Below are 24,328 nucleotides of genomic sequence, written 5' to 3'. Positions count from 1 at the left end.
TTCATCAATAAATGAGTAACTATATAACCTTTAGGAGACATCTGAAGGCAGCCCTGTACTGTATAGGGAGGCTTTTTAATATTTTATGTTTTGTTATGTTTTTATATATGTTGGAAGCCACTCAGAGTGGCTGGGGCAACCCAGCCAGATGGGTGAGATACAAATATAGGTGGTTGTTGTTGCCGCTGTTGTTGTTGCCGCCTGAAGGGTAGGATACAAATATATGCTGTTGCTGTTGCAAATCCCATGGAAAGAGCACTATCTAAATCGTTTAAACAAACAAATGATATTATAATCATTGTTACTGCTGTTATTTATTACATTCACCCCCACTTTCTTACGAAAAATAAAGGTTTTTGTTTTATCGTCTCTTCAGTACAGTTCCTAGCCTTCTTCTGCTTTATTTTTAGGCTTTAGGTTGCTCTGGAATTGTTTGGAAAAACATTTCTGTTGATTCTGAGACTTGCCTTAATTATTCAGTGGCTGCTGTCACTGAGCACTAAGAGCTGTCAGGCTCGCTGCTGCAAATGGCGAAATCTGGGCAAAGCGCAGCAACAACTGTCACTTGCGGAGGGTATCTCTGAAGGAAGCAAAATAAGCTCATGTTAGAGGTTTTAGGCTAGGGGAACTTTTTTAATGGCGCCCCCGGCAAGCATCAAGCTCCAAAAGGAAATGAATGAGAAAAGTCAGAAAGGGAGAGGGATTTGCTTCAAGAAGCTTAGCGGCAAGCCAGGACCTGGGCAGCAGCTGTCTCCACTAGTCAAAAGCAAACAGAGAGAACAAAAACCGGAACCTTAGAATTTGAGGCTGGTGACTACAGGCTGCTTGACTTGGTTTGAGGGGAGCGATAATTGGCCCACACTCCCTGCAAATTGGATTACGGAGCAGACCTAATGTACTTGTTGTACGTGAGTCACATCGCACGGCTGCTCTCATCAAATGCCACCTTTAACCTCTGAAGGCATTAGAAAAGGTGCGAACACATAGGAATTGCCTTGCCGAATGAAACCAAAGGGCTCTCTCTAATCCAGCAATCCCTTTTCCAGCAACGACGAACCAGGTGTCGCTGTGAGCTCGCGGCAGCAGCGTGGAGATGGTTGTTGCTCACTAACATCTTGCACCGTGGTATACTGCGCCCGAGCGTGGAAGTTCACCGGGGTGCCAACATTTTAAGTATTCGTACGCTGTTCTTCAACCAGCAAGCTCCCCCAGAGTGGCCTACAGTAAAACAAGATCAATAAAAACAATGACAAATCAATTCGGTAATTTAAAAGCGGAGCAGGCAGTCAATCAATCCAGTAAGCAGCATAAAGCCAAGTCCTAAAAGGCCTCGCCAAACAAGCTAGAGTTTTGTTGCATGTGTGGTCCTTGGTTATGTTACCCGAACAATCTGACAGTGGGCGCTTTTTATATCTTTCTCCTCAAGCTTCAGATTGGTTAAGATGAGTGATATCACACAAAGGTGCTTTTCCTTTCTCAAAAACGTAATCCTTGTAATATTTTACGGCTCACCTCGGGTATGGGAAGACTATTAGAACCTACAATTCTTCTCTGTTTCAGATTTAAAATCTTCCATATTGAGCTTCCCTCCAAGCTCCCTTCTCCCCCACTGTTATGTACTGAAGTTCTCACCCTGGGCCAGCAGGGGGATACTGTAGATAGTTCATGTCCACATATGCAAATAAGGGATCGAAAGTGACATTCAGTGATTGGATAGTTTTAGAAAATTATTACAGTTACGTTGTACCCCCCTGCCCGTACGGGCCAGTCGTGTCCGACTCTAGGGTTGTGCGCCCATCTCACTTAAGAGGCTGGGGGCCAGCGCTGTCCGCAGACACTTCTGGGTCATGTGGCCAGCGTGACAAAGCTGCTCTGGCGAGCCAGAGCCGCACACGGAAACGCCGTTTACCTTCCCGCTAGAAAGCGGTACCTATTTATCTACTTGCACTTTTTAGGATGCTTTCGAACTGCTAGGTGGGCAGGAGCTGGGACCGCAGACAGGAGCTCACCCCGGCGCGGGGATTCGAACCGCCGACCAAGCGATCGGCAAGCCCTAGGCGCTGAGGATTTACCCACAGCGCCACCCGCGTCCCAGTACAGTTACGTTGTAGTGGAGCTCTATATAAACAGGCTGGCTGAACCCTTCAGTTCAGTTCTGTTCTGGCCTGTGAATAAACAAGAGCTGTTTGAAGAATCGCTGTGTCGTCTGATATGTTCACCCACAACTTAACACCCACCTACTTACATGTTTTGCTTTGGTGACTGCGGTAGCCATGGGGAGTCACTCCCTCCCCATGTCCCAGTACCTGGGGTTTTGGCCAACCCTTCACTGCAGGCACAGGTAGATTGTAAAATGTAGGACTGATCCCATCCGCAGCAACCTTGTGGGTAAGAGCATGTTCCACAAATGTTCCTGCACGTCAGGTGACAAAGTGCTGATGGAGGGCAAGAAGAAGAAGAAGAAGAGGAGGAGGAGGAGGAGGAGGAGGAGGAGGAGGAGGAGGAGGAGGAGGAGGAGGAGGAGAAACACTGGCAAATGGGAGGCAGGCAGGAAGCTTGTGGATATGAGGGACAAGTGAGCAGCTTGGAGGCTTATGGGAAAGAAGGGGAAAGGACTGGCCGCTATTGCCCTCCTGGTGACTTAATCAGGAAAAGGATGAATTGGGGTCAGTTTGTCTTGGAATATATCCGAGAAGGCGACTCTGGGAGGCTGTTGCGTTGCCCTATGGCTGCTGGCTTATGGCAGGGGTGGGGAACCACTGGACCATGGCCACATTTGACCCCTGGGGGCCTCCCCATCTGACCTGCAGGGTCCCCTCCTTCCTTCTGCTGCAGTCTTTCAACCCGGATTGTAGCCCAGAGGGTGTTTTCGAGTGTGTGTCTCACAACTAGAGATGCAATGCCCATGCTGCAATTAGACTAGAAGGAAATTCTCTTTTGGGTGTGTTAACTTGTGGGCGAACATGTCAGACGACACAGCGATTCTTCAAACAGCTCTTGTTTATTCACAGGCCAGAACAGAACTGAACTGAAGGGTTCAGCCAGCCTGCTTATATAGAGCTCAAGTACAAAGCAACAGTAACCACTTTCTCTAACTATCCAATCACTGAACGTCACTTTCAATCCCTTATTTGCATATGTGGACCTGAGTGAAAACTATCTACAATATCCCCCTGCTGGGCAAGGGTGAGAACTTCAGTACGTAACAGGGTGCCCTGTAGGCGGGGTCAAAACAGGAATGTGCTGCCCCCTGGTGCCACCGTGCCCACCCCCCTGATTTCTGCCACTTGTCAGAACCCACACACCTTCTCCCCAAACTCTGTGTAAGAGGAGGTGTGCCGCAAGACATTGCCGCTTGTCTTCTATGCACTCTGGAATAACCCTCCTCTTGCGCATGGAGTAGCGTTCCGCAGGATGTGCAGCCCCGTGGCATGCCAGAGCACCTCCTCCTTGGCGAGAGGGGTGTTGTGGCTGCAGTGGAAGCCATGGGGTGGGGGCGCTGCCTCTTGTGTTTCAGCTGCCTGAGATGGAGCGGCTCTGCCTGCAGGGTAGTCAGACGCACACAAGTTCAGGCCTCCTGCACCTTTACAACTGTGTAGAAGTGAGGATCTCAGCACCTGGTCTCGCTAAGCCACTGGGTGAGGCCGCATGGAGATTTGGGCCGGATTGTTATTATGCAGGCGACATCTACATCTGCTGCTCTTTTGCATTTAACCCTTGGGAGGTTATGGAAATTCTGACAGCTAGGGGCAGTGATGGACTGGATGTGAATGAACAAACTGAATCTCCAGCCAGAGAAGATTGAAATACTGGTGCAGTCGCTGCCTTGCATATGCAGTTTGGAGGGAAAAGGAGCTCAGGTGTGCCTAGAGCGCTAGTCTGCTGCAGTTGTATAACGGATCTCCCAGGTGACAGTCTGAAGGAGAGAAAATGATGGAATTGTTTCCTGCCCTTTAAAAGTGGGATGGCTTGCATAGTTCTCCTATATCTATCTTTTTGAATAAATCTATAATATATCCAATTTAATATATAATTATATATCTAATTGAATAAATAAATAAAATAAATATTTAACAGGTGACAGTTCTTTTCAAAATTCCGATTAGATTTGAGGTGTGTAGATCAAGATTTGGTTGATTTGGGAACATAGGAATTACTTCAGCTGTGAAACCTTTCAGTACAACAATATGTTTATATGGTTCACCAGTGACTGAGCAGCTCCACCCAAAGCATTTAAACCCTCTGATAAAACAGTAATCTTAATTTTAAAAAAAATAAAATTCAGCCTGCAATTCCACACCTTTACAGCACAAGTCTCTCCCCTTCTCATATCCTTTCTGTGTCCCTGTAGGGCAATTTCACTTCCCGGCTTCACCTGTAAAGTGAAATCAGTTCACATCACTCGCAGATATTCCATTTGCAAGCCTGAACGCCTTTGCAAGAAAGAAAAAGCTGAAGCCAGCTGGCTAGCTTAGCTAACCAGAAGAATATACATCTCTCTTGTTTATTGGTTCGATTCATTGAGGGGGCTTTGTTTGATTCAGCTTAATTCTTTAAAATTTGAGGCCCTTTAGTAAAAAGTGTGGTAAGGTAATTAATGCCTAATTATACACCTGCATTGTTTTTAATCTGTCTGCGGCCTATGTCGCCAGCCCTTTTTCACTGCTCCCAATTTATTAAGCAAAGGAAAACCCTTTCCCCATTATTCACATTTGTCTGTTTGGGCCCATAAGTATGCTGTGGTCTTATGCTTCTTGTATAATTGGTTCTGCATAGCTGTGATGGCCTGGGAATCCGATTCAGAGGATGAACCGGAGGAATCCCAGCCTGCACAGGAGTCCCCGCCTCCAGGGCCAGCTGAGCCAGGGCAGGACCTTGATTCTGAGGCGCCTGCACCTGTGCCGGATCCTCAGGAGCAGGCACCAGGTGAATCCATTCTGGCTCCAGAGGTAGTTGAGGACTCAGTGCCTGCAGGTGAGTCTCCCCCTGGGTCCAGTAACCCTTCAGCCTCTCCTGAGCTGCAGAGGCTCAAGGCAGAGAGGCAGAGGGAACTGGTTTCTCCCAGGAGGAGTGCTCACCTTAAGGCCAGGAGAGGCGGGTCTCCTGGGGGCCGGGACCGCCCCTGGCCTCAGAGAAGATAAAGGCCAGTCAGCCCGGTCCCAGGTTGTGGGAGCAACGTCGTCGTTGAGTACCTGCTCCTGTCCGGACCCAGACCTGACCCTCCAGTGTTCCTGTCCCCGCTCGGCTTCCTGCTTCGGACCTCGCCCCGCTCCTTGCGAACTATTTCCAGGCTACTGACCCAGGACCGGACTTCGACTACGTCAATGGTAACCTTCCCCCCAGGACCAGCACAGTAGCTTTCATGTTGTTCACCCCATGTTTCTGGACCGAGTCTCAGTGTGTTCTCTCTCACCCAGGCCGTTACCATGCCCACACATTGATTCATGATACCCAGAGCCCCACCTACACATAGTGGAAAAAGAGAGAGAAAGCTGGGCGTAATATGCATGTGATTTCATGTACCTATATGGTCTCATGTTATCCCACTGATCTCTTGTACCCGGTGGAATCTCAAAGCACAAGAGTGGACACCCAGCGCCCCCTTCAGGAATCCGCCCTCCAAGCAGAACTGCCAAGCAGTGCACCCCATGCCCAGCTTGGGGAACCTACCCAGAAGGTTAAAAAAAAGGGGTAAAGGATCCCTGACAGCTAAGTCCAGTTGCAGATGACTCTGGGGTTGCGGTTGAGGGAAACATAAGGGTCAGACCGAGTCCAAACCGAAGGCAGAACAGCTCTGTCTTGCAGGCCCAGCTGAAAGATGTCAAGTCCCGCAGGGCCCTAGTCTCTTGTGACAGAGCGTTCCACCAAGTCGGGGCCAGTACTGAAAAGGCCCTGGCCCTAGTTGAGACCAGTCTAACCACCTTGCGACTTGGGACCTCCAAAGTGTTGTCATTTGTGGACCTTAGGGTCCTCCGCGGGGCATACCAGGAGAGGCGGTCCCGTATGTATGTGGGTCCTAGGCTTCATAGGGCTTTAAAGGTCAAAACCAGCACCTTAAACCTGACCCTGTACTCCACCAGGAGCCAGTGCAGCTGGTATAGCACCGGGTGAATGTCATCTCGCAGCGAGGACCCCGTAAGGAGCCTCGCCGCAGCATTCTGCACTCGCTGGAGTTTCTGGGTCAGCTTCAAGGGCAGCCCCGCGTAGAGCGAATTACAGTAGTCAGGCCACATACCTTTGCACACACAACCCATGGCAGGGAAACTTAGATCCCACTGGAATTCCTCGTACCCCTTGCTCTCTCTGTTCTGGGAAACTGCTCCCTCATGCAGCTGGCCTTGTCCATTTCTAAAGCCAAGGGAGTAGTCCTAGCCTGATTAGCCCAGCTTGGCTTCTGAAGACCCCAACACCATATGGCCCACTAACCCATAACCACTGCTATAGGGGGCAACCCTATCCCACTCCAGGTTCATTGGCTCATTCCCCCAGGTACACAATTAAAATTCCCAAGAAATACGGAGGCAAAACTTGGTAAGTGCAAAATCCATTTAAGGCCGAAACATCCCAAACAGATGTGGATCTATAGGAGTTTATTCCTGGCAGACTTCAGGCTGAAGGTACTGGAACCCCTCACAGCTTTTAGCTGCCTGAGACCTCACACTCCCATTTAAATTTCCAGCACATAAGTCCCACTGTACAGCCTGAGAAAATTCAGTCGCTAAATAGAAAGCACCGCTCCAGGTCAGAGGTCTGCCTCGATCAGTCTGTCCCGCCCTACCTTGTGTCGAAGGGAGAGCACTCAGCAGGCCTGCTTGGCTCCTCAGGTGCACGGCCATGCTCACCTGTCAAAGCAGCACATCTCTTTTCGGAAGCTGTCACTGGAGGTTCTCGCAGGTCCTGCAGAACTCAACCTTTCCTTGCTATCTGGTTTCTGCTCTCTGACCCCAGACGCCTCTTGCTCAGGGAGCAGCGCCAGGTGATTCCTGCACTCAAGGAACCCCTCTCGGCACCTGCTACGCTCTTTTCCTAGCAAGTAAAGGACAGCTTCACAAAACAAGTTTCCAAACACTTTCAACCCACTAAAGGTAAAGGTACCCCTGCCCGTACGGGCCAGTCGTGTCCGACTCTGGGGTTGCGCGCCCATCTCGCTTAAGAGGCCAGGGGCCAGCGCTGTCCGAAGACACTTCCGGGTCACGTGGCCAGCGTGACAAGCTGCATCTGGCGAGCCAGCGCAGCACACGGAACGCCATTTACCTTCCCACTAGTAAGCGGTCCCTGTTTATCTACTTGCACCCGGGGGTGCTTTCGAACTGCTAGGTTGGCAGGCGCTGGGACTGAGCAACGGGAGCGAACCCGCCGCGGGGATTCGAACCGCCAACCTGACGATCGGCAAGTCCTAGGCGCTGAGGTTTTACCCACAGCGCCACCCGCGTCCCTTTCAACCCACTATGGTGGCTTAAAAAGAAAGAAAGAGAACTCTGTGATTTATTTATTTTTAAAAAATACGCAATCGCTAATATGTCACATTTTATACAGTTCTTCCTTTTACGCCAGCTGTATAGCTCTTGCTACCTTCAATAGAGCTGTAAAAGCTCTGTTAAAATTTCCGATCCAAAGTCGTAACGGACATATAATATATATTTTTAAAATCTCTTATTTCGGCACTTGTTAAACTTTATAGTATTGCGAGCCACTATTGTAGCCTGCTTTCTCCTCACTTACCACCATATTTTAGATATTTTACAGCCATAAAATGGGAGGCCAGAGGCTTGAGTTCATTCCGCCTTTCCGACGTGGCTACACTGAAAGCAGCAAATGTGGTCGCTAGGTGATATATGAGGGCTTTATTCTTATTTTTTTCTTATTGTTCATGTTTCACGTGTAGGCTGCTTATCCTAACATTTGTTGTGTTTCCTAATCCGCTGTGCGTTTCTTCTTTCTGTTTATATGTGTGCGTTCTCATATGATCATTTGAGTAAGTTACTATTTATGTTTTGTTTAAAAGAGAAGGTAGATGCATTTTGCAACTTCCACAGTCAACCTTGTTTCTTCTCTATGCCTCATAGAGAGCCAGTGTGGTGTAGTGGTTAAGAGCGGTAGTCTCCTAATCTGGGGAACCGGGTTCGTGTCTCTGCTCCTCCACCTGCAGCTGCTGGGTGACCTTGGGCCAGTCACACTTCTCTGAAGTCTCTCAGCCCCACTCACCTCACAGAGTGTTTGTTGTGGGGGAGGAAGGGAAAGGAGAATGTGAGCCGCTTGGAGACTCCTTAAAGGGAGTGAAAGGCGGGATATCAAATCCAAACTCTTCTTCTTCTTCTTTATGGTGATTGACATCTCCTTTAATGGACAACTCCTTTCTTCCTTTAAAAGTCAAGGAGCAATTGCATAAAAAACTGGAGCATGGAGGCTTCTGAATGTACTGTATTTTTTACTCTATAAGACGCACCAGACCATAAGACGCACCTAGTTTTTGGAGGAGGAAAACAAGAAAAAAAATATTCTGAATCCCAGAAGCCAGAACAGCAAGAGGGATCGCTGCGCAGCAATCCCTCTTTGCTGTTTTGGCATCAGTGATAGCCGCGCAGCCTGCATTCGCTCCATAAGACACACACACATTTCCCCTCCTAAAAAGTGTGTCTTATAGAGCGAAAAATACAGTAGTTTGTCTGATTCTACTCACTCCCAGAACTATGCAACCTTGAGAATGCTGGCAATCAGTTTGATTCTGGAATAAGTGGTACTACAAGTGGAGGGTCCATATTCCGCCCTGCCCCCTGATATCTTGCTGAGCTTTGGAGACATTAAGATCTGAAAAGAGCCCGGAGCCTCCTATTTTAGAGGCTTGGGAGAAGTATGGTGTTTCATTACCCACTGCGAGATCAGCTGTGGCAGCTGCTGCAGCAGCCAATACTGCTTCTGGTGGCAAGGCTGATGAGTCTGCTGTCATGTTTGTGGCTGCAGCATCTGCTGGAGGGTCTGGGTGGTTTGTTCTACTGAAATGATGAACGTTGCAAGTATCATCGACTCTGCAGCACCGCCAAATTGCTGCAGTTTCTACCACTTGTTCCCTCCTTGCTGGCTGCCTCTCTTTCTAAGATGGGGCTGAGATCAGGAAGCAGTGTTGGCTCAGCTGCCCTCTGCAAGCCCAGGTGTTGACACTTTCCCCCCCATGCAGAATATACCCTGTGCATCTCAGTGATATACAGTGAAGGATCATTCACCTTTGGTGAGCTGGTGACAGGATGTAAAGCTCTGGACGGGATCCTCTGTACTTCTTTGTCCTCTGCGCAGTGTGAGGTGATCAATCATATTTGCTTCAAAGATCGAGCAGTTCCGTTCTTTAGGCTCAGGTTTAGCTTATAGGGCTTTGCTTCTTCCTTAGAAAGCCCATGTCTGGCCATGAAAGAGAACTGGGATTCAGCATGGCTACTTACGCATCGCTGAGAAGAAGGAAAAAGAGGACTCAGATTTGTACGAGGTTTGCATCTGTTAATTTATATGTATTGATACAGAATTGGAAACAATAGCTATCATAGAGCAGAAATAATACATCTCATCAAGGTGGAGAAAATGTTGACAAGGTAGTCTGTAGTCTTTCTCAGCCTGCTGATGAGGTCCTAATTATTGATGGGCAACTCTCTAAATTCTCTCTATAAACGGGCTTTGGACCAGACCGCCCTTCAAATAGAGAACTGCTACTTAAAAACGAGGGTTGCCCTCTGACAGTCCATTGAATAGAGAACTGTCCTCTGGTTTGTTGTGGGTTTTTTATTTATTTTGTTTTTGTATTCTGCATCACGAACAGCTGGAATAGTGGAGCCAAGGTTTTGGAGCTGCCCTCCTGACAGCTGCTTTTGGGTGAGGATTGGGCAGGGTCCTGGCAAGGCCAGAGTTGCATGAGCACACTGTCAGTGAAGGAATGGGTTTCCCAAACCCAAAACTGACTGTGCAGGCAGTTTAAAATGGGCACCAAAATCCCTATTTTTCCTTAGCTAAAATCCATTAACTTGAGCTCTGAGTCAATGTATAAACAGAAACCCGGCTGTATAAACAAGTGCTCAGAGCCCTCTCCTTTATCAGTTCGTGACGGCAAGGATGACCTTGGCTGTTTCAGTGGAGCAGGGATGATATGTCTAGGTCTTATCTTACGTCCTGACGCACAGACCTAGTCCAGGAACAGCGCCAGAGTGTGTTCTTGGAGTTGGTGACCTCTTGCTCCAAGATAAGAGTAGGAACAGGAATACCCTTTTATGGTCAGAAGTACAGGAAGGAATACCCTTTTATGGTTAAGAATACCGGAGCAGGAACATCTGTGATGTCAGCCTGCGTGTATAGGCTGACGTGGCTGGATTCCTGGGGAAGGGGGAGAGGGTGCCTGGAGGATATATATACTGCATGGAATTTCTCATTTCTTTGGACTTGCTGTGGACTGACCACGCAGGTGCCTTTCTGCTGTTCCGGAGAGCAGAAATAAAGAACTCTTTCCCTGAACCAACCCTTGGTGTCATTTGACTTCCTTCCTCCTGTCCGGGAGCAAGGCAGACCCAATCCGTGAACTCCAATAAGGCTACATCAGGAGCACTGGATTGGCTCTGCCAGTGAGCCCTAAACTCACCTCCACTCTGCCTTGCCCTTGGACCACTCTGGTAATCAGCAGTAGCAATACCACTGTCAGTAGGGTGACCCCAAACCCATGACTCACCTTGCTGGCTACTCTTGTTGTGCTTGCGGGTTCAGGGTCTATATGTTCCAGATGCTGCCTATTTATTACTGTGCTCCCTGTGTCATTCCTTGCTCAGGTGGTGCAGTTTCATAGCTCTTTAGAGGACCACATTTTATCCAGATTGCAGCTGGGGAGGGAAGTTTTAGCTATGCAGTGGTCCCAGTGAGAATCAAGGCCCCTGCCCCTGTAATTCATTACAGGAAAAGCAAGAAAATGCAACCTCACATTTCTTTGTTTAGGTTCTTGTTTAAACTACCATGCCGTTAAACGTCATAGAAAGGAGATATAAGGGTTGCAAGCCTTTGGAGCTTCCTGTTTTCGCAGAAGATTTAAATATCTTAAATACAGAAAAGGCTCCACTGAGCAAAAATAGCAAGTTGTTGACACGTTATGAAAACAGAAATGGAATGGAGCTTGGCATGCTGGTAGAAGGCATTGAGATTTAATAGTACATTTGTATCATTTATCCCAGTGGGGAAACAACACAGGATGTTGCCTTATAAATTTTTACTACTCCGTAATAAAATGTAACCGTAATAAATGGTGTCTAAGCAAATAAGGTAGCTGCATCTGGACCACATCCAAATCATCTTCATTACTTGGGTTGCTTCTGTTTAAGTTACTTATTATTTGAATGGCTAGAAGCGGCGTAACCGGGTTCGCGTCTCTGCTCCTCCACATGCAACTGCTAGGTGACCTTAGGCCAGTCACACTTCTTTGAAGTCTCTCAGCCCAACTCAACTCACAGAGTGTTTGTTGTGGGGGAGGAAGGGAAAGGAGAATGTTAGCCGCTTTGAGACTCCTTCGGGTAGTGATAAAGCAGGATATCAAATCCAAGCACTTCTTCTGACGCTCCATTTCATCAGGTGTCCCCAAATTCTACTGTTATGAGAGAGGGAGAAAAGGTTTTATCCATCCCGCTTGTTCCACATGGTGCAGAATTTTAATTTTATACACCTCTGTCACGTCTCCTGTTACTCACCTTTAATCTAAACTAAAAAGCTGCAAATGTCTTAACCTTTCCACACTGGGGAGTTGCTCCACCCCCTTGATCATTCTCACTGCCCTTTTCGGCTCCATGGTGTCCCATTTTGATGTGAGGCTCATAGATTCATATAATGGCATTCTGATATTAGCCGCTTTGTTCCTTCTCAGTTCCTTCCCTAACGATTCCGAGCGCGGAATTCGCCTTTTTCACAGCTGCTGCACACTGGCTTGACATCTTCCTTGAGCTATCTGCTATGACCCCGAGGTTTCCTTCCCGGTTAGCCACTGCCAGTTCAGGCCCTGTGAGTCTATATATTTATAACCCGAGAAACGTATAACTCAGAGATAAATAGAAAATGCACACATCTGAAGATAACCGCAAGAATAAATTCTACCTCCTCTCCCGAGGTTAGAAATGTCTGTGTTGCGACAAAGAAGAAAGGTTAAGACGTGAAGCTTCGAAGACTATCAGACTGGATTAAACTTACCTCCTTTATCTTTCCAACATGCCCAGAATTATGTCGTCTCTTAAATTCTATGTCTGACAGTGCAGCGCCTCTCCATAAACCCAACCCTGGCCGGATCCAACCCCATGCTTGCTTTTAGAAGTCAACTGATACTACAAGCATCATTATTGTTATCTAGTAAAAAGGTAAAGGGACTCCTGACCATTAAGTCCAGTCGTGACTGACTCTGGGGTTGCGGCGCTCATCTCGCTTTACTGGCCGAGGGAGCCAGCATTCAGCTTCCAGGTCATGTGGCCAGCAGGACTAAGCCGCTTCTGGCGAACCAGAGCAGCACACGGAAACGCCATTTACCTTCCTGCCAGAGCGGTGCCTATTTATCTACTTGCACTTTGACGTGCTTTTGAACTGCTAGGTTGGCAGGAGTTGTTTTCTAGTAGCATGGAGGAAATGATGCAAACCTGATTTCCTCTCCCCTCCTTTCTCTCTCTTACACACACACACACACACACACACACACACACCCCCTCTGCCCTCCCCACCTTCATGTGCATACACAGCAGATTTATCCAGCCATCTCTCTGACAAATTAGATCTTTGGAATGGGCAGCAAGCAAGCGCTGACTCTCGTGTAAACATGGTGTTAACCAACACAGCACGCTGGGCAGCACCCTCACCCCAAATCCAGGGAAGTCCCTTTAGGGACAAGCAAGCAAGTCACTGCCACCAGCACATGGCAGGCAACAGACAAAGCAACGAACCCCCCCTCAGGCAATGAAATTGCAAGGCTGGCCCATGTCCCTTCCTCCTTGACTGACACGAAGGAAAGGCCTGTTACTGGAAAAAGCAAGGAAGTTGCCCACCGCGGCACATGGCTGGAAGGCAGTGAAGTCCGGGGGCCTTCCTTCTTTCTCGCACACCTTTAAAAAATAAAATAAAATTATTATCCCATACTGTGGACAAAGGAAGTGCCACAAGGCTAGCAGGTGGCAACATAACTTTGTGGGGGGGGGTATCCCCAATCTTTTTATTTTATTTTTTAAAAAACTTTTTTTATTCAAAATTAAAACATATTATCCAGAAACATATCATCCTTATTCCCCCCCATTTTTCCTCCCTCCCCCCACACTCCCACACAAAAACCACCCCCCAGCTTCCCTCAGTTCCAGTCTTTGATTTCTCTGAAAATGTTGTTTTCTGCCTGTTACACAGTTGTAGAGATCCTCAAACTATTTAGCTGATTATTATCAATAAAAAGTTTGTGAATGTTTATTCAAAGCCAGCCAAGGAGTCCAGTTCGCTTTGTTGCATCTTCAAATACTTTGTAAAGGCTTCCCCTTCATCTTTAAAGTCACAGTTACAGATGGGTAGCCGTGTTGGTCTGCCATAGTCAAAACAAAAAAAATTCCTTCCAGTAGCACCTTAAAGACCAACTAAGTTAGTTCTTGGTATGAGCTTTCGTGTGCATGCACACTTCTGGTATCTGAAGAAGTGTGCATGCACACGAAAGCTCATACCAAGAACTAACTTAGTTGGTCTTTAAGGTGCTACTGGAAGGAATTTTTTTTGTTTTAAAGTCACAGTTATCCTTGTCCCGTAGCTTATAGAGCCATACCTCAGGTTGAATGTGCTTTGGGTTGAGCGCATTCGAGTTGCGCTCTGCAGCAACCCGGAAGTAACGAAGCGCGTTACTTCCAGGTTTCTCCACTTGTGCATGCGCAGACGCTCAAAATCACGCCATGCGCATGCGCAGAAGTGGCGAAAAGCGACGCATGCGTGCGCAGACATGCCGTTGCTAGTTACGTTTGCTTCTAGATGCGAACGGGGCTCTGGAACGGATCCTGTTCGTATCTAGAGGTACCACTGTATGTCAGTTTTGCCAGTTCTGCATAGTCCATCAATTTTTCCTGCCATGATTATTATTTTTTTTTTAAAAAAAACACGCCTCTATATGGGCTGAAGGAAGCTCCTGTGGAAGCTCCACCTGGCTGATGGGCAGCATGGCACTGAGCCACTCCTTCCTCCCCTACCCTCACTCACCAGATTGGGAAGTTCCAGGGAGAGGTAGATTCCACACCCCCCCCCTTTGATATCACATTGCTCCAGGAAAAAGTGGGCAGTGGGGTGCACCATCAGGAAAAAACCACATCATCATGCCAGCTGCCAAGTGAACCTCAATTTGCTACAATCACAATCCCACGCAGCACAAAGGCACAAAAAGGGTTTTCGGGAATATTTTGGACCTCATAGCCAGTGTGGTGTAGTGGTTCAGAGCGGTAGTCTCGTAATCTAGTGAACCGGGTTCGCATCTCCGCTCCTCCACATGCAGCTGCTGGGTGACCTTGGGCCAGTCGCACTTCTTTGAAGTCTCTCAGCCCCCCTCACCTCACAGAGTGTTTGTTGTGGGGGAGGAAGGGAAAGGAGATTGTTAGCCGCTTTGAGACTCCTTCGGGGAGTGATAAAGCAGGATAACAAATCCAAACTCCTCATCCTTCCCCCCTTTAAAATGAATTTTGCATTTTGGTCTTTTAGTTTCTCTCTGTGCTGGCCTCACAACACTGCTCCAAAAATTATAGGAAGCAATTTTTGCAATTATGAGCATGGGCAAGAATATTGTGTCCTTCAGAGGGCAGGCGCAATCAAAGGCATCTTTATTAAGGATGAGCTTACCTTGAAGACAAGGCTATCAACGCCCCCTTTTAAGACCAACCCCCCCCCCCCGATGCAACTAAAAGCAGCGACTTGGCTATCCTCAGTTTCCCAGTGATGTTTTCTTTCAATCTGGGAAGACAGAATGCCCCATGGGTACTATGCTTCATCATAAGATAATGTCACCCCCAGGGACTCTCTTGGGGTGTGAAAAGATTGCTGCCCCCATTGGCCAATTTGGCTTTCAGCACCTGTGCTCCTTGGAAATGGAAGTGAATTATCCCTGCTCGAATTTTGAGATACTCCTGGATTTCCAGGATAGTGCAAAACGAAAGAAACGGAGCCAAGAGAAGCTCTGTGGACAATTACGAGGAATGCCATTCAACAGGAATCAGTGACCAAGTTGTCTTACACAAGTAGATTTGTGTTTACCGCAAGGATGTGGCATATACAGCAGAGTTCTTTCAAAAAACAAATCTCCCAGCGCAAATGTCTCTGTTTTGCAAAATTGCAGTTCGGATTCTTTTCAATAAAATGCAATTTGCTCTGTGGACCCGAGGAGAAATTTGCTCTAAAAAAAATTTCCTTAACAAATTTATTTTAAATTACAGCAAAATATATTTTACATTGCCTCTGACAGAAGTAAATTTGTTTTGAGATGAACCCAAAGGGCTTGCTGTCAGAACAAGCTTTTAAGCTCTTTGTACATCCACAAAGCAAATCTGAAAGCGGTTAAGCCTTTGAGGAAGGAAGAGATGGAAGTAGAGCACGAATCGCTGAGGGCAAAGTGGCCTTGGAAGAGTTCCAAGTAATTCTAGGGTTAGGGAAATGAGCTGTTGTTTTCTTGTAACACAGAAGTGTTGAAAGGAGGATGGGCAATCCATCTACCCCTGATTCATTATCAGCTAACACCATGCAAAGCCTAGATTGGGAGCCAAGCTGCTTTCTTCAGAAACACATACCCAATCAACCGGTCTCTCTCCCTCTGCCTCCTTCCCCGCCGCCCCGCAAGTAGTTGCACAAAGCTATGCAAAAATCCTCTGCCTCTGTGCTGCTAAATGTCAAGCCTTTTTATTGTGCTGCTGCAATATACCATTTTAGACAGTTATGTGGCATCATGTACGCTACTGTGATACACGACCATAATGGTAGACGCTAATGTTTTTATAATGGTCAGTTGATATAATCCATATCCTGAGATGCAGGCAGTTGTTTGTAACTCTTGCTGGAGGTTAAGTTGCTGGTGCTTTTAATATTTTATGATCTGAAAATTTTCACAAAGGCTAAAAGCTTTCGTTATGCACCTCCGTGCAGATCTTCCCCCTCCCTTTCTGAAATGCGCTCTGGATACGGAACGGAATCTCGTAAAATTCTGAATGAAAATGGGGAGCTAGTGAGTCCAGATTTAGTCCACTGGGACTAAAAATTTGAAAATACCACAAATAAGGCGCTCTGGCCTGGTTCATATATGTGAAGCAGAGGCAGGTTAAGGGGGGCGCACTGTGGGTGGAGCCCTGGGGGAGCTGCAGGGGGTCCCACAACTAGGTTGGTTGAGGTTGAAAGAATCTTTATTTGTATCAGCCACTAGCCGTAGCAATAAAATAAAATAGAATGTACTGAAGATAGAGGTAAAATCAACTATAGAAAATACATTGGGGGGGTTACATCAGTAATCAAATAATAGATATTATTCCAGTTGCACCTGCTAAAAACCTTGCTGTTTTTGCTGTCAACTGATCATCTTGATCTGCTCAAAGAGTGCAGCCAGAAGCACATGAGCCACTGACTCAATCCTGCCGTCCCCACAGGGACATAACCGTTTTCCCAGTGGACTTTTTTGAAATCGACCCTCAAGTACAGCCGAAGGCAATATATTCAATCTTGCGAGAGTGAAAGCACACCTGTATTTTGGAATGGTTAAATTTTGCAAATAGGGTGCCAAAGCGTCAAAATGGCTAGGTGGGAAATAATCATACCATGGACAAACTTTCCTTACTGTGGCCAGATTATTCTGTCGCTCGATATCGTATAGGCACTGTCTAATTAAATTGTTTGCTTTACTGAAGCCCAGTGTTAGGAACTGTTGTGGTGATAAACCAGAAAAGTAAAGCTTTTGGTTGACCATTTTAGTCCAAGTGCTCTCATGACAATCTTGTGATACTAAGGGCAGTAGACCAGTGCCACAACTGTGACGTAGACCAGAAGGTGAGAGGTTCATGTGTGAGCCAGATTTTGGCATTGCGCAGGGCACTTCTAGAATTTAAGATCCCAAGGCCCGCCACTGCTCTTGGGCTGTACTGGGCTGCTTTGACCATCAATGAACTCTTCCACCCTCCCAAAGGGACAGTTGACAACAGAGAGCAGCACCCAGGAATGCATTTTCCATCCCACTCGAATCCAGTAGGAAAGCTAATGCTCACGAAACTCCCTTTGTCATGCCTCAATTGTTCATATTAAACCCTTGCATATAGTATGATTCCACATGATACAGTTGGCCCAGCTGTTTTGCAGACAAGCATGAAAAGACTGCTCTATACTTTGTGATAATTTCTTGGAGACTAGCGCGTGTAAGCATAATTATTTCTTCTCTCTTTCCTCCTCAGAAATGCTGAATTCGGTAATCTGCAGAAAAGATATATGGATTTTTAGCAGCTGAAGAACAAATTCAGGTAATTACAGCATTTATTCTAGCTGGATTTAACTGCTGCGAAATAGTTTTGGAAAGCCATGAACTTAATTGTATCGCACTACCTATACTGATTTTATAGTTTTCATCTTGTAGATCCAACCATAATTCTTTTCAATGCTTTTTGCTTACATATCGGGAGATACCTGGAAAAATCTGCATTTTTGTACTGTATACAAACATCACTTTGGCAAAGTTACAGTAGGGACTTAGGGGGGGGGGTTGCTCAAAGGCTTCCCAGAAAAAATGAGTTTTGGGGAGGGTCTTCAAAGGCGTAAGAGACGTGGTTGCACAGAGCCACTCCTGGAGGCAGTTCCAGGCATCATGGGCTGCCAAAGGGAAATAGGTGGAGCTTTTTCAGGGAGCAGGAGACCTTTGGGTGACTGCAAGTGATTTCGTTGTTGTTGTTGTTTAGTCGTTTAGTCGTGTCCGCCTCTTCGTGACCCCATGGACCAGAGCACGCCAGGCACTCCTGTCTTCCACTGCCTCCCGCAGTTTGGTCAGACTCATGTTTGTAGCTTTGAGAACACTGTCCCACCATCTTGTCCTCTGTTGTCCCCTTCTCCTTGTGCCCTCCATCTTTCCCAACATCAGGGTCTTTTCCAGGGAGTCTTCTCTTCTCATGAGGTGGCCAAAGTCTTGGAGCCTCAGCTTCAGGATCTGTCCTTCCAGTGAGCACTCAGGGCTGATTTCCTTCAGAATGGAGAGGTTTGATCTTCTTGCAGTCCAAGAAAACTCCATGGACAAATACAACTGCAAGTGGTAGAGCTGGCCATAAAATCATAGAACTGCAGAGTTGGAAGTCACCTAGTCGAACCCCCTGCAAGGCAGGAATCTTCCGTCCAACATGGGGCTTGAACCCACCACCCTGAGATCTAGGGGTCTCATGCTGTACTGGTTGAGCTATCTGCATGATTCAGGAAATGAGAGCAGAGAGGGAAGTGCTGTGCCTGGTTTCTGGATGCAGAGGTGACTATTCCTGGAGAGGCAGGGGAAGACAATGAGTAGGAAGAATCAGGCAGAATCTGGAGGCCAAGCAGTCAGGGCACACGCAGGGCTCGCTTTCTTCTAAGCAGCCTCATCACACTGCTGGCTTGTATTCAGCTCAGTACCAATGAAGACACCTCAATTTTACCCGTGGACTGCCATCTGTCCAGATTTTAATTTGCTCTGAGCTAATTTTAAGATGTATTTTAATTAATTGACTGCCTGTTTTTATGTTCTTATGTCCTTTGTATACTGTGTTAGTTTTATGATGTTAGCCGCCCTCAGCCTGGGAGGGCGGGGTACAAATAAAATTTTCTTATTGTTAGTATTCTTATTTACACACTCACTGCTGCCAAACCACATCTTAGGATGTGGACAACTCAGCAGGATTTCAGAATCAGGTTTTAAGGTTTATATGGATGCGGGTGGTTCTTCAGGGAACCTTGCACCAATCTGTGCTGGGTCTCAAAGGTAATCACCAGGACTTTGAATTGGGCCCAGACATGCACTTGTCACCAGATGCAGGTGAAAGAGAGAGTGTGTGTGTCACTTTTTGTACCACTTTAGAGTGTGTTATATTTGCCTAGCCTGGATGTCACTACAGTGGTACCTCGGGTTACAGGTGCTTCAGGGTACAGACTGCGCTAACCCAGAAATAGTACCTCAGGTTAAGAACTTTGCTTCAGGATGAGAACAGAAATCGTGCGGCGGCGGTAGGAGGCCCCATTAGCTAAAGTGGTACCTCAAGTTAAGAACAGTTGCAGGATAAGAAAGGATCTCCAGAACAAATTAAGTTCTTAACCCAAGGTACCACTGTAGTGCCTCTCCAGACAAGGTCACCTAAGGTGGTATAAAGCACCTCTGGACACCTGGTCCTCCCCAGTTCTTTCACCCACTTACAGCATTTCTCTCCAAACTGGATTAAGCTTGTTCACTTTCAATCAACCCCATTCCAGTTCCAGGCACCTGTTCAGAATTTTAGCAGCCTCTGTGGGACAGGACATGAGTGTCTTCTGCACACTGATGACATTTCAGGGCAAACCTCTGGATTATGTCACTCAGCAGTTTCAGGTAGATGCTAAACAGAACAGGACCTTAGGGCATCCCAGAGGTGAAAGGGGTGAAAGGAGAAGTCCCCCAGCACCATCTTGCCAGATGCTTCTTTGAAGAACAAAGTTATACTATGTTCATGGCATTCCCATGATCAACCTGACTAGTAGACCTATCAAAAAAGCAGATAAGGTTGGCCTCACATTCCTCGGTGTCCAGCCATTGTCCGTCTAGCTCACTATTGTCTACATGGATTGGTAGTTTTTCCCAGCCTGACCAGAGGAGCCAGGGATGGAACCTTAACCCTGTGGTTATGCAACATGCTCCTGGGCTTAGCTTCTGGACAGAAGTGCATGCTCCTCACTCCTTGATCCAAATCAACACACACGTACGCAGCTGCAGTACTTGTGTTTCCCCCTAAAACACTCATTTTACAGAACGTAAGAGGAGCTGTGGGGACGCGGATGGCGCTGGGGTTAAACCACAGAGCCTAGGACTTGCCGATCAGAAGGTCGATGGTTCTAATCCCCGCAACGGGGTGAGCTCCTGTCGCTCTGTCCCAGCTCCTGCCAACCTAGCAGTTCGAAAGCACGTCAAGGTGCAAGTAGATAAATAGGTACCGCTCCGGCAGGAAGGTAAACGGAGTTTCCGTGCGCTGCTCTGGTTCGCCAGAAGCGGCTTAGTCATGCTGGCCACATGACCCAGAAGCTGTACGCCGGCTCCCTCAGCCAATAAAGCGAGGTGAGCGCCGCAACCCCAAGTCGTTCGTGACTGGACCTAATGGTCAGGGGTCCCTTTACCTTTACCTTTTAAGAGGAGCTATGCTGGACCACCCAGATGCCTCTGGCAAGGCCTCAAGCAAAGCATAAAGTCAACAGCCGCCTCCTGTTGTTTGACCCCTGGCAATCGGTATTCAGAAGTGCAGTGCCCCATGCCATTTCTTTTATTTTTATTACATTTATACCCCACCTGTATTATCCAAGGAGCTCAAGGTGGCATACAGGGGTCTCCCCCTCATCATTTAATTCCCACAACAACCCTGTGAGGTGGGTTTAGGCTGAGAGGCCATGGCTGGCCCAAGGTCACCCTGCGAGCTTCATGACCAAGTGGGGATTCAAACCCTGGTTTCTCAGGTCCTAGTCCAATACTCTAACCACTATGCCATTTGGGCAGCATGCCTAATATCCCGTGATTGACACCTCTGCCCTCCATGAATCTGTCTAATCCTCTTTTAAAACTGTGTAACGTAGTGGCCACCACAGCTTGTGACTATGAATTCCATTTGCTCAGGTTGACATATTTATGAACTTTCCTCTCCATCCTTTGGAATCCACAAGATGGTTTAAGAGCCGTATAAAACCGAAGCCATGAAAAGCACCATGAAAACCCTGAAGCTCACTGAACAGCAGCTTTGTGGTTCCAGCTAGCTTAGAGTTGTAAGGATGAAGAGGGCAGGAGGAAGAAGGATGCATCCTGACCTCCTTAGATGAAGGATGGGTGGTGGTGGTGGTGGTGGTACTACTGCATCTTCCCCTTCTCCCCCTTAACAACAACATCCTAATAAAAAGAGCAATGGAGGCAGACCATTACCTATGGTCCCAACCTAGGACAGAAGTGGGGTAGATTCTTCGTTGCAATCCAGCGCCCCTCCATACCTGCTTGCAGGTAACTCAGCATCAGACACAGCACATTCTTACTGAGGCCAAATCTGTCTATATTTCCTCCACCTTCCTGTTCCGTTAATCAAGACATACTGTGAGTGGAGCACAGCACACTGTCCCCATGGGGCATCCTATATGAACTTGGAAGGCCCTGAAGAGTTGAGCTGGTAGAGTGATCTGGGTCACCTTTGACTACTGCATATCTTAATGACTATGTGCAGCTTAATGGGAATGAAAGAACCACACATATTTGGAGCTGTCCTGGATCCCATTGACAGGGTGCTTGGTCCAGAAGTTCCAGCTGGTGCAGAATGCCACAGCTAGAGTGTTAATAGAGACAGATTATTGCCAGCACACCCCTCTGGTGCTCAAAAGCTTGTCCTGGCTGCCCATATGCTATGAGACCAGCTTCTAGGTTCTTGCATCAACTTACAAGGCTCTTAACAACACTGAGATCCCGGGGGGAGGGGAGGTCTCTGTTGGTGGTCCCCCCGGCACAGACGGATGTCTCATATCTTCAAGAAGCCATGCATTTTGTGTAGCCTGTGGAATTCCCTCCCAACGGAGATTAAACATGCAAACTCCTTGCTGAACTTCAGGGATATGGAAAATACTTTCTTGTTCCGGTAGGGTTTTGGGGATTTTGTGCTCAGCTTTATGATCAAATTTTATTTTATTTTTCTCTGCATGGTTTATTTTTATGCACACAGCTTAGAAATGCTAATTATGGTTTAAGTGGTCTATAAATTCCATGAATAAACAAATGAAATCCTTTGGTATTAGATCTCAGTTTGAAGCTCTGGAAGTTGTGGCCAATACTCTGCTTAGAAGAAGACCAGACACCCATTTTGGGTTTAGAAAATCTCTTTCAAGCATGAGTGAGCATTCCACTTACCTCTCCCTCCTCAGTACCTGAGCTTGTGTTCCTTGAGGGCGGGGTTGGGAAGGAAGATAATCCATCACATTCATGCTTTATATTCTGCCAGTTGTTTATTTCCACCGTTGCAGGTATAGAGAGGTTCCAACCATCCTTTGCATCTCAATAGCAGAAACTACTTTATTTCGTTTAACTCGTTAATTAACCCTCATGTTCCCTCAAAGTATGCCCTGTTGAATTGTGTGTCTTAGTTGCAGCACTTGTCTCAATTGTCCTTCAAGAATATTTTGCAAGTTAAATTCCACTTCCAGTTGGAATAATTCATATTTCATTCATCTTTAGCATTGCGTCTTTCATTTGGCCTGCAGTGAAAATAACACATTCCCAAAGCTATCATCTCAAATAGCTTCATGTTATTATAATCCAATTCCCTTCTCTTGCTCTCATATTTAATAATCTAGAGGTAGGAGCTGTTGATACTTCTAAAGGGTTTAAATCTCACTCTAAGCTATATTAAGCTTGACATGATAGTTAATATTTCTGAAAACTTGTAGGGTTTTTATATTCTCTAAGTGCTGCTGTCACACACGGTCTTCCACGCCATATAGATTTTGATGCAGACAGTTAAATAATTGAAATAGTTACAGAATTCCTGCATCTTCTAGGAAATCTCGCTCATTAACGGAGGGTTTGTTTTAGACTTTTGAAAATAATTTACATTGAAAAATCTAACAATTGAATTACTTTTCATAATCATTACTTTGAATATAATGATATGCGGTAGCTCTTTTCTTTTTAGAGGAAACAGTGCAGGTAGATTCTTGACATTTGGCCTCTAGGAAGCTTGATGACAACCGTCTGGTGAAAACAGAGATGTCTGTTGTGTGTCTATGAACACTGCAGAACTAATAAGCTGCAGCTGAATAATTCTACAACAGGCAAATATAATCCCATGCAGAAAGGGAGCCTATCAAAGCCTAGGAACATCCTTGGACCGCACTAGATCACCACCCTGCTCGTTTGTGGTCTCAAGCATAAAAAGAGGTGGTAAAAATCTGCCTTATTTAGACACTGGATGTTGGAGGCAGGGGATGCAGAGTTCTAAGACACACCAGGGCCATCACTGGGACGAGCATCCTAAGCACAAAGCCCAGAAACACTGCATGAGATCCATGAAAACAGTGCTCCCTTGCTGTCTCGCAGGGTTTCTGGCATGCGCAGAGAGATCAGCCATGCTTGGTCTGTTTGAGCATGCCAAGAATGCCTTGCAGAGGCCACCCCAGATGCTGTGATCGGCTCTGGAATTTTGGCAGGGAAGGGAGCGCAGGGGCCTCCATCCAACCGAGGAGGTTCCTTGATTTCTGGGTTGATTCAACATGCAGAGATTGTGAATCGTAGCTTCCCTAGCATGGAATAAGGGAGGGTTGTGATGAAAGTGTGGTGCTAAAGAAACACTTTGTTTTCATGTTTGACTGCATAATTGTGAGCATGATTAACTGGATGGCAGTGTATCAGAGAGGATAAACTGGATAAGGGCAAAATAGAAGTACAGTGGTACCTCTGGTTATGAACTTACTTCGTTCCGGAGGTCCGTTCTTAACCTGGAACCGTTCTTAACCTGAGGTACCACTTTAGCTAATAGGGCCTCCCGCTGCCGCCACGCCGCCGGTACGCAATTTCTGTTTGCATCCTGAGGCAAAGTTCTTAACCCGAGGTACTACTTCCGGGTTAGCGGAGTCTGTAACCCAAAGTGTTTGTAACTCAAGGTACCACTGTATATTTGAAGAATTCCCACTCAAATTGTATTTCAAACTTCTGTTTCTATTTTGCTCCTTTTCAAAACACTGTTTAGAAATGTTCCGCATTTTCCCTTAAATGTGCGCTGTTCCTGTGCAAATAGCAGGGACCTCTGGCTGAGTAAATCAAAGTTGAAAAATCATGTTTTGAGGATCATGCCCTCTTATATTTTGAGTCCATTGTGGATGGATTTGAATGCGTATAATGCGGGAAGCATGCGATAGAGAGAACGGTGCCAACCTGTGACATCTGAGAGGAAAGTGAGCTGTTTGGGCTTATTCAGATGTGCAGCGGAACACTTAGCATCTCTGCTGTATGTGACGCCTCCAAGCTTTACAAAATTACTTATTCTTGGCAATGGAAGCAGCTAAACAAATGTAAACAGCAATTTGAGAGCCCAGTCCCCTGGATTAAAATTTCGTAAACACTCCAGCTAATTGCATTCTT

The 24,328-nt window shown here is 46.7% G+C and overlaps 1 protein-coding gene across 29 annotated transcripts in view; it reads left to right on the top strand.

The window, feature by feature from the left end:
• Window positions 1-24,328, top strand: part of ADGRL3 (adhesion G protein-coupled receptor L3) — a 543,408-nt gene that overhangs the window by 108,371 nt on the left and 410,709 nt on the right. For 28 of the 29 annotated variants that reach the window (XM_028711325.2, XM_028711329.2, XM_028711310.2 and 25 more), the window contains exon 2: window positions 17,427-17,492. The exons of the other annotated variant lie outside the window; for it this stretch is intronic. The gene's annotated coding sequence lies outside the window, so the exon portion shown is untranslated. The remainder of the gene's footprint in view (window positions 1-17,426; window positions 17,493-24,328) is intronic. 29 annotated transcript variants of the gene reach the window in all.

This window comes from Podarcis muralis, chromosome 17, assembly GCF_964188315.1.
Source record: "Podarcis muralis chromosome 17, rPodMur119.hap1.1, whole genome shotgun sequence".
Classification (NCBI taxonomy): Eukaryota; Metazoa; Chordata; class Lepidosauria; order Squamata; family Lacertidae; genus Podarcis; species Podarcis muralis.
Note: the sequence above shows the minus strand (reverse complement) of the source record. Positions and strands in the feature narration are given on the sequence as shown.